Consider the following 14,700-nt stretch of genomic DNA (forward strand, 5'->3'; position numbering starts at 1 on the left):
CTCTGAAGGGTGAATGAGACCGTGACTGTTGGCTGGTTGGACTTTTTATGTATTCCATATGGAAGTAAAGAAAACATTTAAGCAGAATTTTAGTGCTGACAACTGTATCAGGAAGAGCTTAGGTAGGAAGAAGAGCAGGAATGGTTTATATGAACTCCTTGGAGGCCTGCGTTTCTGTCCTCATGAAAAACAAAGAAAACAAAAACCTTTTAAAGAAAAATAACTCTGCTATATTCTCTGTCACTTTGTTAGTGCTGTTGTGCATAAGCTGAAGAATGTGAGGAAGTGGGGAGATGATGAGTTAAGACAGACTTATGGCAAAGAGTTGACTATAGTCTTACTTTAATCCCACCATACGTGCCATTGTCACTGGGAAGTCACGGCTCTGGCACCTTGTACCTCTCACTGCAGGTAGGCAGCCTGTGAGTCGAACTGGGAAAGAGTACTGGACAGCAAAAGGAATGAGATGAGTGTTCTGTATAACTCATGAGAATGGAAAAAGAAGAAAATTGGAGAACATGGCTAGTTCAAGTGTTTTCCCCAGCCCTAGAGTTTTATTGCAGTCTTTACAGGTCGTGTATACACCCCAACTCCATCACAGCTGAGTTCTTATTTCAGAAGCTACTGTATTGTTCCACCTGACTCGCTATGTGGTGCATGTTCATGTGGATGTTTGGTGAAGTGACCTTCTGCATTCACTGGTGCTTGAAAGAATTATTACTTATCAATAATTATACTCTTTTACAATTCTGAAACATAATGTCTGTGATGTTTCTCTGGCATGTTTGATTATTGTAGATGGAAGGATGAAGATGGAAGGAGAAAGCTGGATTATTTCTATGCGATGTTATTTTGTTCTGTCTTCAAGTTGGCTAGGTATAAGGCTACACCATTTTATTCAGAAGCTGCTGTATATACATTTCACATTTTGTTCTCAAATCCCTGCATTATTTACTTGATATGTTGCCACTTCTCATTTATACCAATGAATAAATGAGATCAGAATCAGGTGTCTTGTCCACACATTTCCTTTGCAGAGGGTGCTGCTGGGAAAGTCCCACTTTTTTCAGAGGTTCTCAAGTATTCTGTATCCAATTAATTTACATTCATGGATAGATAAAGTTCTCTTTAATTTTTCCATGCTCAATTTTAATGCCATCAGATAAAATATTAAACCATGAGAGAATGGCAAAACACCTTTCCTATCTTTTTTTTTTTTTTTTTTTTTTTTTGTTATCTGGGATACTGCCATGATTTTGTTTCTCTGCTTCTGCCTCTGTAGGTGAAAAGAGGTCAAATCAGATTAAGTAAGGTTGCATGTTCTGTGTTACATTAGTACTTTCGGTCATTTTACTTTTTTGGTGATCTAGCTAAAGAATTTTGATCTCAAAGGGTGTTTTAATATTTATCCTCAGTCAATTAATGATTAAAATAAGTAATTAGTATTTTGCTAAAATCTACCTATGTTTTTTACATTTTGTATCAATAACGAAACCTTGGAGGGATTTTCAGCACCACAAAAGCATTTTGTAGCGGCTGTGTTGGTAAGGGCTACTGTAGTGTTATTTTGAAGTTTCATATCCATACATACTTTCACAGGTAGGGTCACAGGACATTATAGCAGGGATACTGTCTGGAGCTCATCTGGAAAATGAAGTCAGTGATGAATCCTGGGACATGTAGTCTAATCAGGAAGCTCCAGCTCTGGGGCAAGTGGAAACCTGATATGTTTTGGCACTTCTGGTGAATATTGGCTATTGTTGAAATGGTCCAAAGTGATCTGATTGAACACGACTAGTAACAGTTTTTCAGAACGGGTTTATATGACCTGAGGAGAATGACTGTCTTCTCATTAGGAAAAACCAAAAAATAAATAAAACTTTTAACAAAACCAAAACTTCACTGTAAAAAAAAAAAAAAAAGTCAGTTGTGTGGAAACTGCAGTGAAACTTTGTAGTATTGTACTCTAGAAATACACCTTTTCTGCAGCTTTTTTGTTTTTACAGAAAATTATCCTAATTTACATTGCCCAGACCTTGAGTTTCGTGATAAAACACTGATCCTCTTTTTCTGTCATTCTTTGGAAAGTGGAAGTTTTTCCCCTGTGGGGGATGAGTCCGTGTGGTCTCTGGAGAGGGTTCCTGCAGGACTGTAACATGCCACCTCTCAAAGCAGCAAATGTTTCACCCTCAAAGCTCCCTGGAGGTATTTTGCCTCATGAGCATTAGTGTATATGTTTTCTAATCCAAGGTGTAACATAAGAATATGATTAACTAATATAATTAATCACCAGAATGCCCTTTTGAGTCCTGAGAATTAGATTTCCTTCCCACTACTTCACAGTTCAGTTCTGTTATCCCTTCTTTTGTGCAGTGCCTTGCCATGCAGGCCTTCCTGTGCTCTGCCTCAGCGAGGGTGACAGGATCAGGCCTTCTGAGTTCAGTCCAGTCACAAACAATTAATCCCCATTAAAGAAATTTGTAACTATGGAGGGAGTGAGGAATTCTGTAGGAATCAAAACTTTCAGCAGTGCCTCAATTCCTGCAGAAAGCAGGGTTTAATGTTTTCAGTGGGAAGGTCGCCCACTGCATGTCCCCGTGTGAGTAATCAGCTGGCTGTGAAGGTAACGCGTCTCTACTTGTTAGGGATGGTCTTCCTCCAGGATTAGCTATTACACAGAGCTCAGCTTGTTCTTCAGTTTGATGTAATTAATTCATGACCATTCTATGTCCAACTCATCAATCTGGTAACTTAGAGCACCAATTCATTAAAGTCATAATTTGTCATCATATTTATTTAACTACTAAGTTATTTTCCATACTCAGTGAATATACTTGGCCACTACTGGGAAAAAAATTAACTGAATTGAAAATGACATGTATAGGAGGCTTATAGACTTACTATAAATGCATAACGGGTAAAAGGTAGTAAAGAACCAAACTGTTTCAATGCATCATATTGTTAGCCTTGACCACCACAGTGTCACCTCCTTTTGACCAAATGAAAATGTTAAAAAGGAACATATCCACAGATCAGGGGCCACTGGTCCAGGCAAACTACAGCTGACTTTGAACATAGATAAGAAAACCAATTTCAATTATTTTATCTCAGCGTTTCCAGTAGACTGTTTACCTTTGTTTTTAATTTATAAGAACAGCATTTTCCCCTCTTATTTCTCATGTAGTATCAGAATTTACTATCACTTGCCATGAAGATTATTTTTAGTTATTAATATCATGTGCATTATGTATAAACAGAACATCTATACTTAATTAAATAAAAACCTTAAATATATGCAAAAATAAAATATCTTACGCATGCCATGTATGACTACAATCACTACTTTGATGTGTCTAATATGCACAGAATGTATCAATACTGGAGTTTCCTGCAATGACAAATGAATCATTTGGGAACTTAATTTTATTCTGCAATTTACACTTTAATGGTTCTGCAGTGAGTTTTCTTTCCTCAGAAATAAAGCAAGTGTTGGGAATCTGATGGCATGGTTCTTCAAAGCCTGCTGTAATTGCAATGCTCATTTTATTTCTCAGTGCTACAGCAGGAGAGTGTTTAAAAAAAAAAAAAAAAAAAAAAAAAGCGTCCTTGGGTTTTCTCATCAGAAAGCACCATCTAGCGTTAGTTTTTAAAACTTAGGCCAAAAATATAAAAGACAATACAAAAAACCAAATAATCCAAAAACCAACAACCAACGAACTTCACTGTAAAATAAAAGTCTTGAAAGGAAAAATGACACTGGCTGCACAAGTCACAGTGTTGGTTCGTTAGGCTAGTATAGTAAAAAGATTTCCTTGGCACTGTTGAGTAATAAGTTAACTCTAGGGTCCTTCCAGAATGCTTTGAGTCATCTCTCACTATCATATATTTTTTGATCTCTTGCATTCCAACCTGAGATACAAGGCAGAAACATTTCTTTGTGACCTGAATGCGCGTGAAATGGCTATATTTCATACAGAACGTAAGAGAGAAATGACTCCATTCAGCAGGCAGGATGCTGTAGTAAAATCTAATATTTTTTTTTTTTCTTAAGCATGCTTATTCTTGTCACAATATTAAAGCCATGTTTGTTTTCTAGTTTATGTATTTTATTGTTTAGGCTTGATTCTAAATCCATCCACCTGTCTTATAGCACCCAGCAGAGTGACTACATTTACCCCCAGCCTCTAGGGTAGCCTGGCTTCTTCGGCAGTAGCAAACTTCAGATGATTAGTCCACCTAATGTGTATGACTGAGGAGAAAGCCTGAGTTTTGGTGGGATGAAAACGAGCAGGACTAGCTGTAGGAAGTGAATGTTTCTTTCCTGACAGTTCATGTGCTTTTGGTTAGGACTGCACAGAGGGATACCTGGGTGCTCTCTACTGCCCCAATGAGCATTTTATACATGTTTCAATAAAGCATTTCACACAGAGTACGAAAGTTTCAGCAGAGACTGCTGAGAAAAACTTGCCATTGTGTTCCCCCCAGCCCAGGAGGGGTTAGAACAGCCTCACTGATGCGGTTGAGAACTGTTTGTCATGTTATCGTGTTTTAGCTAGTAAGGAACGCAGCCAACTTGCTGCTGACAGGACCAGTAGATCACATGAATGATTCTTGAAGCTGCAGAGTACTCGGAGTCCTCCTATCTCAATAGAAGCTCTAGATGTAAAATCTCTCCATGAATTGCTAATATATAAAGTATGTACTGGTGAATGCTGTAAGGGAAGTGTCTTAGGCATGGTATAGCAAATGTGACATACAGTTACCTCCTTTGGGAAAAGGACAATTAAATTTTAGGTTTAGATGAAATAAATATGGAGCAGTATTTAGCTTGCCTGGTGTCTTTTGAATCTGTAACGTTTAATATGTAGCCAAATTTTAAATTTCAGTCTCTGGACCAAATACATGCATAACAATTAATTATCAAGAATTTGATCTAAAACCCACTGCAGTCTAGGAAACATTTTCAGTAACTCCTCTGAGAATTTTGGATCTGTCCAGAAGTTATCTGTTTGATTAATAAAATAAAGCATGTTCTGAAGAAATCAAAGGCTCATAAATAAAGAACTGGCTAATAGCTATGGCAGCCTTAGCAGAGTTCCTCAGTGAATTAATACCTTTTGTAGTTGAATTAAGCTCTAAAGTTTTAGAGAACCATTTTTCGTATGTGGCAAGATTTTGGCTCTGGAGAAAAAGGATGAAACAAGCTGACTGATGTCCTATGAGTCCTTAAAAGAATTCCAATAAAATAAACAAGGGTTAGAAAGAAATGAAATACAGTGACTTGAGTACTGGAGGCAGGAGAGATGTTATAGAAACCATCTGAATGATGGCAAAAGGTCTGTGCAGTGATTTAAGTTTGGAATTTAATGGGAGCACTGAAATTCAAATTTACTGCAGACACTACTAGTAGATCAATTGCTATTGTTACCATTACTGTGATAGCTATTGCTTTAGAATGATGTAGCTTTTACTCTAGAGCAAACCTAGAAAAAAATTCAGCTGCATTAAGCATGTAAAAAAATGCCTGAAAAAAAAATGTGAAAGCAATTTCAGTTGTTTTAGACAAAACCAAAACTGAACCGTAACATTAAATCTTAATGTTTCAGAATATTTGGGGTTTTTAAGGTGAAATGTTATCTTTTGGGGAAAGAGGTGAAAATGAGGGAATGTTCTTTTTCAGGGAAGTCTTGTATTTATCCAAATAAGGACTTTGAAAATAAGTGGAGAGGGTATTAGAACACTATAAGGAACTGCTGACCGAAGACACACAGCTTGGATGCAAGGCAGGACAGAAGTAGATTAAGTATTCTCAAGTCAGACTGCATTTACAAGCAAACAGTTACAAAGGGAGAGTTCACAGACAGAGCTGGGTTTCTGTATGGGCAGAATCTTACCATGTGGTAGCTGGCAGATACATGATTCATGGAACTCTGTTGTCCCTTCCATTCCTGCTAACGTAGTGACGAGGAGAAAGGTCAGAGTAAAACATAATGCAATAAAATGCTCTCCGGTCCTTACTCTAGCATGCTTCCTAGGGACGCGTGAAGCATGGATTGAATGGCAGAGAAAAAAACTGGTTGAAATTTGGGATGTAACCTGATTATAAAAGCATGCAATTTATTGAACATAATCTGCACTAACCCATGGTTTAAGTTGAAAGATTCATTAAATACCTTAGATTTTGGAGCCATTCATAAAGCATTAAACTTGAGAAATAAAACATAACTGTTTACAAAATTGGTAAGTTGATCCTAGCTCTCCCAATACAAATGCTTCAGCTTCATGCATCACCAGTTTATATCAGAATCATAGATGACTTTGAATTTTAAGTTTTATAGGTAGTAGAAAGACCTTAAAAAATATGGATGTCCTATATTTAGAACTCAGAAGGTATCTGAAACACCAAAACATTTTATTGTATTTAAGACGATTTGATTATTTTTGTAGCTTGATTAATGTTTTTGGAATATGAGGGGTGGGGGTGATGTATGCAGAGGACAATGGAAGAAGTAGTCTGCATTACACCTTGTTTTCTGCTTGCATGGAAGGCACATTCTTGGTTTTTAGCTTGAGGCTGCAGGTGAATTTTAGCTATATAGTGTCACTATGTGTATGTATATATGTCACTGTATGCATATGGATATGTATATAGTGATTATCAGTGTTCTTTCATGTTTTGACCTGTAAAATTTTCCCAGAGGAATGGACCACTGAATTTGAATATTTAAGTCTGCTGAGAGTTAATGTAGTCTGTAGCTAGATTTTGCAGTTCTCCTAGAAACTGTCCATGGACCTACAGACCTGGATTGAGAACTACTATTCTAAATACAAATACGTGCAGTTACATGATACGAGCACCAGGTGGCAATAGATAGACATTGTGGAAACGTTTCAGTGCTATTCTGCTTTTAATTCCCTGTAATGAGAAGGACAATCAAACTGCTTTGACCCTGATGTTTGAAAATGTTGGTTAGTAGGAATAGTCTGCCCAATGAAGCATGATTTTCTATTGAGAAAGGCCCAAGATTTTATGGACAGTAGGTTTTGAGAAGAGAGCAGTTAGAAATTGTCTCCAATGTTAGTTTAATTCTGAAGAGGCAAAAATAAATTTTGTAATGTGTTAGTAGCTGTATTAATATTAGTGAGAGCCTACAGCCCTTTCTTGTTAGCTACCGCCTCAGGAAAACATGAAACAATAGCAAACGCATCCACTCTGTTCCTGGGAGTACGGTGAAGAGCTGCCCCAACTGGCACTGCCCAGGCTGTGCAAGACAAGTGGCACAGCATGTAAAAGAGCACCTGATCAGTTGTGGAAGCGGCAGATATTAGCATGGGAGCATCACTAATATCACTAGTACATTGTACAGCGTAGGTGTACCCAGTGGTGAGGAACTTTAGTTGTCTCATCAGCCCCAGATGTGATGATATTTTGCAGAGGTGCTCATGTGAACTGCTGTGCCAAGGCTCTTGCACTACAAGAAGCGTGGGCTTGCCTGTCTCCGGCATTAGTGAGGTGGTGATCCTAACTAGAAAAGCTTGTTGTCTAGAAAGAATATGAAGTGTGAACTGGCTAGCAACTACAGAAATTGAAATCACTGTTGATAGGTATTATTAAAAGAAGGTATGTTTGTAACTGAGATTTGCTTTGAATTTACAGTTATGTGATCTACCGTCTGGAGCCTTACTGAATTTTATAGCTGCAGTGATGTAGAGTTTATGAGGATGAGAGGTGGTGGCTCCAGCAATGAGCCTATAGTTCTCAAAGTTGGACTCTAAGTACCACTGTTTTTATGCCGTTGAAGCTCTCCCCAGAACACCCTCAGAGTTAGTTTTCACAAGAGTCTATTTATAGCCATTTTATCTGGTAAAGTGCCAATTGTTTTTTGTTATGAACCAGTAGAAAGGAGATTACTGTGTTGGCTTTTACAAGAGGTTTGTGGTGTGTGTGTGCGTGCTTAGTCTAGGGAAGTCTGGTGACTGTAGCAGCCACCTGAAAGAATTAGATACACCTTCAGTCAGCAAGATGTTTTCTACCTGTGAAAGTCTGAAAAGCCCAAAGTGACACTTGCTAAATCATGCTCATCACCCTGTTGAGGAAACCATTTTCTCATTAAATATTATTCTTTTCATTTTTTTCTTCCAAAGGATACTTCCTTGTGTTATCTAAAGAAGCACAAAGGAGGTTGACAACCTAATTTAATTTTTTTCTCAGCTAAAATGACTTTTTCCCCCACAGGTCTCTATGGAGGATCTCAAACTAAGAGTGAAAAAATGTGAAGTTTTTCTGTTTATCAAAATGTGTTGCAGCTGCAAGTTTTAATCATAGCCAGGGCAAAGATTAGCCTGTTACTGTGTTTAATATTGAAAAAGTAACCAGATAGCTCCGAGGCCCGTGAGCTAAGACCATAATGAAGATTTCGATCATGCCAAACTTTGACCATGAGTCAGTACAGTATTTTTCAACAGACATAGTCATACATTGATGTGTGGGTTTGTACGCATGGAAATAAACACACCTATACACAACTCAGTGCAGATGGTAATGATATATTAGTAACTAATGTGAAAGAGTCTGCAGTCTGCAATGTGTTAAAATAGAGTTGGTAACAACTTAATTGGTAACATCTTTTTGAAGGAGACATCTGGGTGCAATAGAAAGTTACCTTGAATCTATAGCAGCATTTGAGATCTCTGGTTTAGTTAACAGATGGCAGATAGGAAGCTGTAAAAGAGTAGGACTGAATTAAAATGCCTATAACCCATTTTGTTTCTTCTAATAATCTGGAAGACCTTGGTAGAGGTCTTAAAGCTCATTTGATTGCAATAAGACTAGGTGATATATTCTCTAAGGTGCGATAGGGAAGACATTTTTCAGTATGTCACAACAGTAGTATTAAGCAGCAAATAACAAGGCAAACTCTGAATTTAGCTACTGGTGTACAGTTTTATGTATGACGCTCTCCACTTTTCACAAGCTCTTTTTCTGGCCTAACCTCAAACTGTAGGGAATTGAATCTCCCATTTACTAGTTGTACTGCTACTTAACTGCATTGGGGTAGTGAGAAGGGGAAATCCTTTTCCTTCCATTCCATTACACTGAATATACTGTTTACCCACAGGATGGAAGCAGCTGACTTTTGATCTCCAGTGAGCCATTCCTTTTCATTGATTTAGTTTTCTTGTTAAACAGTCAGTTTTAGCGCATAAGGATTTAGAAAAAATAGAGCCCCTTTACTTTTTTTTTTTTAATCAGGCACTGCTCGTTAGCTTTGCATGAAAACTGATCTATGTTCATTGTTCTTAATTTTCTTCCTGATATTTATTTTTCAGGATTGTTCTGTCAAGTGAAGTACATCAGCATGTAAACTTCACTTTCAGCTGACACACTAATGGATTTTCTTTCCTTAAAGCCATAAGAAAATTGTACCAAAAGGTGGAATGGGTGTCAGCAGTGTTTCTAACTGAAAAGTGCATATGTGATCTGCTTTTGTGCATTTAAATATCTATAAAAAATCTATTTGGCCACAATGGATTTGGCATTGAAGCACATAAAAGACTGAATGGGGAGAAGAAGGAGGGTCAGATTTGCTGCTAAAGTCTTTGTTTCTATTTTGATTTATCACATCATTTTCATTCTTTCTAGCACAAGCAAAGCTGGGCCTATAGATTGATTATGGGCAAAGGCTTATTATTTTCTGACCCCACTATTACCAGAAACATCTATCATCTTTGTGGCGTTCTTAAAAATGTATACTATAGATTTTTGGTAATCTTTACAAAATGCGATAATTAGAAGAATTCTGCTCTTCAATTAGAAGAGCAGAAAGGGAATTCCATTATTATGCAATCATTCCATGTCTAGTGCTATTGCTTGAACAGCTAGAGAAGTTGTGCTCTTGTTTAGGAAGCAGCATTTGACTTTAAAAACAAGGAGGCAAATCTTCTCTTTTGCCAAAAAAGGGCTATTCCTGCAACGCTCTACTCAACAGCTTCCCAAATTCATGGCTCTCATCACTGCCTCTTGTCATCTTTCTTTATCTGCATTGTATACAGATAATCTGGAACAATACGGGTTATTTTGCTGCCTTGTCTATACTTTTATTCTCTGGTTCTTATTCTGAGTTCTGCATTAACATGTCTACAGTTCTGGCAATTTCATGGACCTGCTAGATTATAAGTAAGGACATCAACACAAAAGAGTCGTAACAAAGACAATTAGTATAAAGCCCAATGAGAAGAAACAAAAGTGGACAAATAATCATTCTATATAACGGGATTACATACAGTGTTGCTTCAGATCAAACTCTCTGGTCTGCTTTTGAATTTAACTCCAAGTTAAATCTGTACAGTATGATGAGGACAAGCTAACATGCTTACAAAAGCAAGCTAACCAAAGCACTTGCTATCACAGCAGACTCTAATTTTTTAACTTTGTTAAGTATTGTTGAATTTCCCTGCAATCTGTATTTGCAGGATTCTCTTTTTCATTTAGAAGATTACCTTGGCATTATTCTGCCAATATAATGATCTGAAAACCTTTTGTAAACATTGGCTGGTCAGATCACAATCATCTTCAATAATAAATACGACCTTCATTTTACAGATGGAGGTTTGAAACACATGATTAAGCAGCTTTCCTAAGGTTACATTATTCATCGCAAAGCCAAAATGCTACGTACTTAAAGCAAATAGATTTTTATGTATGTAGTAGCTGCTCATTTCTCACAGTATATCTCTCATTTAAAATGCTTCCAATGATACCAGGAGCTTGACATTATAATTAAGAAATTATTCAACTACCCAAAGAATCATGTTGATTTGGATTGGATTTACAGAAGCCTTTTGGATTCAAGCATAAATGTGGAATTACAGTACTTCTCAAAAAGCTTGCTAGGTTTGCTTGTTTTTCTTTGCCATTCTGTGTAGCTTTAAACTTTGGTGCAAAATGTCACCATTTTATAACAGCTGTATCCAGAATCATAATGAATCATGGTATTTGTAAATCACAGCAATATGGCTTTGCATGATCCCTTCTCAGTCTTGTTAATCTGAATATAATAGTTTTAAGTAAGAAGTTCTTTGCATAACTTTTTTTTTTGTTGTTAAGTATCTAAAAGCAAACATGTAAAGGGATATAAAACATATAGGATATATTTGAATTAGTCATCAATCAAAAAGAAACCCTATTTATTTCCTTTGAATTCTTGAAAAAAACATTATTACTGCTTAACTAGTTAAAATGAATAATTCTTTTGGAAAATTTAAGGGTATTATATTAACAGAACGTATGTTCAGTGTTCAAAGTAGATAATGACAGATTCATATAAGGTGTGAAAATTCTAATTACTTGCCCCTGAAGCAGCACAGTATTTGAGACAAATAGATGAAGGGAGCTTAACCTTTTAGTATCTGGTAAAATTCTAGTTTTTCCTCAATATTTTTCTTGCTGTTATCTCTGTTTGCATTTAGAATATGTTAGTTAAGAAGAATTCAGGTTTGTAATACTCAAAATAAATAGCTGCTTATTTATACAATGCCAAAGTAGTACCTTTGTTGGGAAAAACTGTGATTAACATTTCCTTCAAACTGCCACCTTGTTAAGGCTCTTTAAGCTACTCATCTAAGTTAAGGCAGGAGTATTGACCCATGAGGGTATATTACAGGAACATAGAACCTATACAGGAGTATTGGCCTAAGGTAACACAGAAAAAACAAGATGAAATTGTTGATGAGAAACATGAATTGTGGTGAAATTTATGAATTTAGGCTACACTGCTTTCTTAGACTTAGCAAATCAAAACAGAGCAAGGTGAAAAGGCATCTTTCAGTGGGACTTTAGGTCTTTAGGGCCCCCTGCCAAGTTGGGTATGGTAAAATTTGGAGCAGAAGTTTGTAGGGGAATTCCCTCTAATAAACACAGGCAATATCTCTTGTGCAAGGAGAGAATGACTGAGGTGCACCCTTTGATCCTCAGCAATGCCTGAAGTGTCACTATGAAATAACTGAGGTTAGCTCTGCGCTTGAGAGATACACTGAACTTTCTGCTAAAGGGGCAAGTCATAGCAGATCATCCGTGTGAAACTGTGCATTCCTCCTTTAAACCTGTTTTCATGCCTTAGCGTGGTAAGGGGCTTCAATTGTGCAATGCTTTAAAAATCAGCTCTCCCCTTATGTATTCTTTTTCTTTGGGGGGGAATGTTAGTCATAAACACATTGGTTCCCTGACGCTAACTCAGTCTTGACACATTTCTGCCAAGCTCAGTAAAATATGGTGTGTATTTAGAGCCTTGGACAGGGAATCAGGTATCATTACTAACAGGAATGGATCAAAAATGGCTTGAAAGGATGCAATTTCTGAATCAAACATTTTTACAGAGAATGTTAAATGTCTGATAAGCCAAGCAACATTTTAAACTTTGAAGTATTAATATGATCATAATGATCTCATTCTATTACATGGTCAATGGCATCACACCACACATAACAATGAAATTAATTCGCAGTTTTCATTGATGAAATATTTGCTAATCTAGCTTTTTCTTTGACCAAGACTATTGTGGAAAAGAGGAAAAATATCCCGTAATAAATTCTGTATTTTCTAGCCACTACCTTTTATGTGTACCACAGGATTAATTGTACAGTTAGATGAAAAGCAAATTGAAAAATACGTGAGAAGAATATATTGAGAAACAGTCAGGATAATGTATCCTGGAGCTAAATTTACAGTGTAAAACCAATACTGTACATTGATAGCACCTGAGAGTAATGCATGAGCTAGAGAAAATTATATTGCAATATGCCTTGATTACCATCTGCTTGATTTTAATTAATTTCCTTAATTGGAGAACAATGCGTTTTCTAATTACACATGAAAACACCACTAGCTATTGCAGAGTCTTTATCTAATGCACAAACTCTCCTGGTAGACCCACTGCCTGTCTAATTTATAAAGCCTCATCTCAGTGAACACGGGCTGTTTGGCAGACTCTTGACAATTACTCAAATTAATCATATGTGAAGCAACATTCCAAACTTGTAATTTAGGTGCAATAAAATTCTAACTGTGAATAACTCAGCTCATACAGATACAAGGGTGAAACCTCCACCAGAAATGTAATTAGAAAACAATACAGTTGAAGCTAGAATCAAATCTAAAGTGAAATGTACCATCTGAATAAATGCCTTTGAGATAATGGCTTTGACCACAAGAATGGAAATTAGTCTCCTTACTTTAGACCAAAAAGGTAGTGTAATACAAAATTAACTTATCAGGTAAATAATAAAATATTTAAGCCACACAATCAAAACATCAGTCCCAGAGGGCAAATTTATTCTACTTGTAGCTCTATTGAGATCTAACTTAGTTACAGCCAAAATAAAATCGGCTCAGTGATTTAAACTAGAATTTTTTCACATTAGTGTCCCTCTTTTCTGCAGACTAATGGAATAAATCCATCAAGGTATGCCTGTCTTGTGGCTTAATCTTTTTTTGGATATAGTCCATCACAGTTCAGCAAGGAACCCTTTCATAGATTTCCATTCCTCTGGCTGAAGCTTGAGAATGTCCTAAATAAGAGTAAGGAGGCTTGGCTCTCATCTGAGTTATCACCTGCCTCATTTTTGCAAGATTAATTCTATGCCAACTACTTGAGATTTTATGAAATGGGATCACAATTAGCTTTATTACTTGATCTTGTCTTCAAGGGCATATGGTAAAAACTGGACAGCACCCAGGTTGGGAAAAGGAAGCAGTGGTTCAAAGACAAAGAACTGCAAGGGTTTCCTGTTCACCTCGGAGGCAAGTAGTTTGCAACACTGCAGCAAAATGAACACCTTATGAACAGATGGTAACTAGTTATTCATTCTGACATATCCTCTATATGTTCTTTGAGATCAAATCGTTAAGTGACACATTTCTGGAAGTTTGAAATGTGCAGAAGGAAAAAAAGAACACAAGTCCATGTTCTTAGTTTGCAGAGTAGAATATCTGTTGATACATGATTAAAAAGGTCAGTCTAGTGCAGAACCCAACACAATCTTTCCAGTGCATTTGACCAATGCTTTGATGTGAGACCAAGTTTCCATGTATGGTTTTGATCCTGCATTCCTTAATACCATGATGAGATTAACAAAACTTGCACAGAATGTGGTTAACCCAGGTAAGAAATAGAGGAAAGCAGATCATGTTGGAACATATGCAAGGGCTGGAAGAAGTATCAGACAAGCAAATTCAGGAAAATAAGTCAGCCAGAAGGCAACTAGAAAGGGCTTAATTTCTAAGGAGAGGCTGAACAAGGAACTTGCAAAATTGGCAAATTCCTGCCATGCACCAAGAGCAGGGGACGGAGGGAGAGACTGATTGCTTTGTTCTGCAGTTGTGTCCTTGGCTGAGAGGGGAATTGTTGGAAGAGCTGACCTGTTGTGCGGTTGCAATGTTTTAAACAGCAAAGCATGAACTAGTATTTTTTCTACATATGTTTGTTATTACAAGAAAAAAAACACAAACAAAACCAAAACCACAACAGAACAAATATCCCCAATGCATTCTTAGGATCACAATCTCTTGTTCTTTGGGTACAATGTGTTCGGAGGCTTTCCATATAATTCCTGTGCAGGTTTGAATTTCTTTGCAGGTATTCTATTGTCTTCATTATATGAGGTCTACACATTTGCTTTAAAGGAAGATTAATTAAATAATAG

Source organism: Falco biarmicus, chromosome 13, assembly GCF_023638135.1.
Source record: "Falco biarmicus isolate bFalBia1 chromosome 13, bFalBia1.pri, whole genome shotgun sequence".
In the NCBI taxonomy this organism is placed as follows: Eukaryota; Metazoa; Chordata; class Aves; order Falconiformes; family Falconidae; genus Falco; species Falco biarmicus.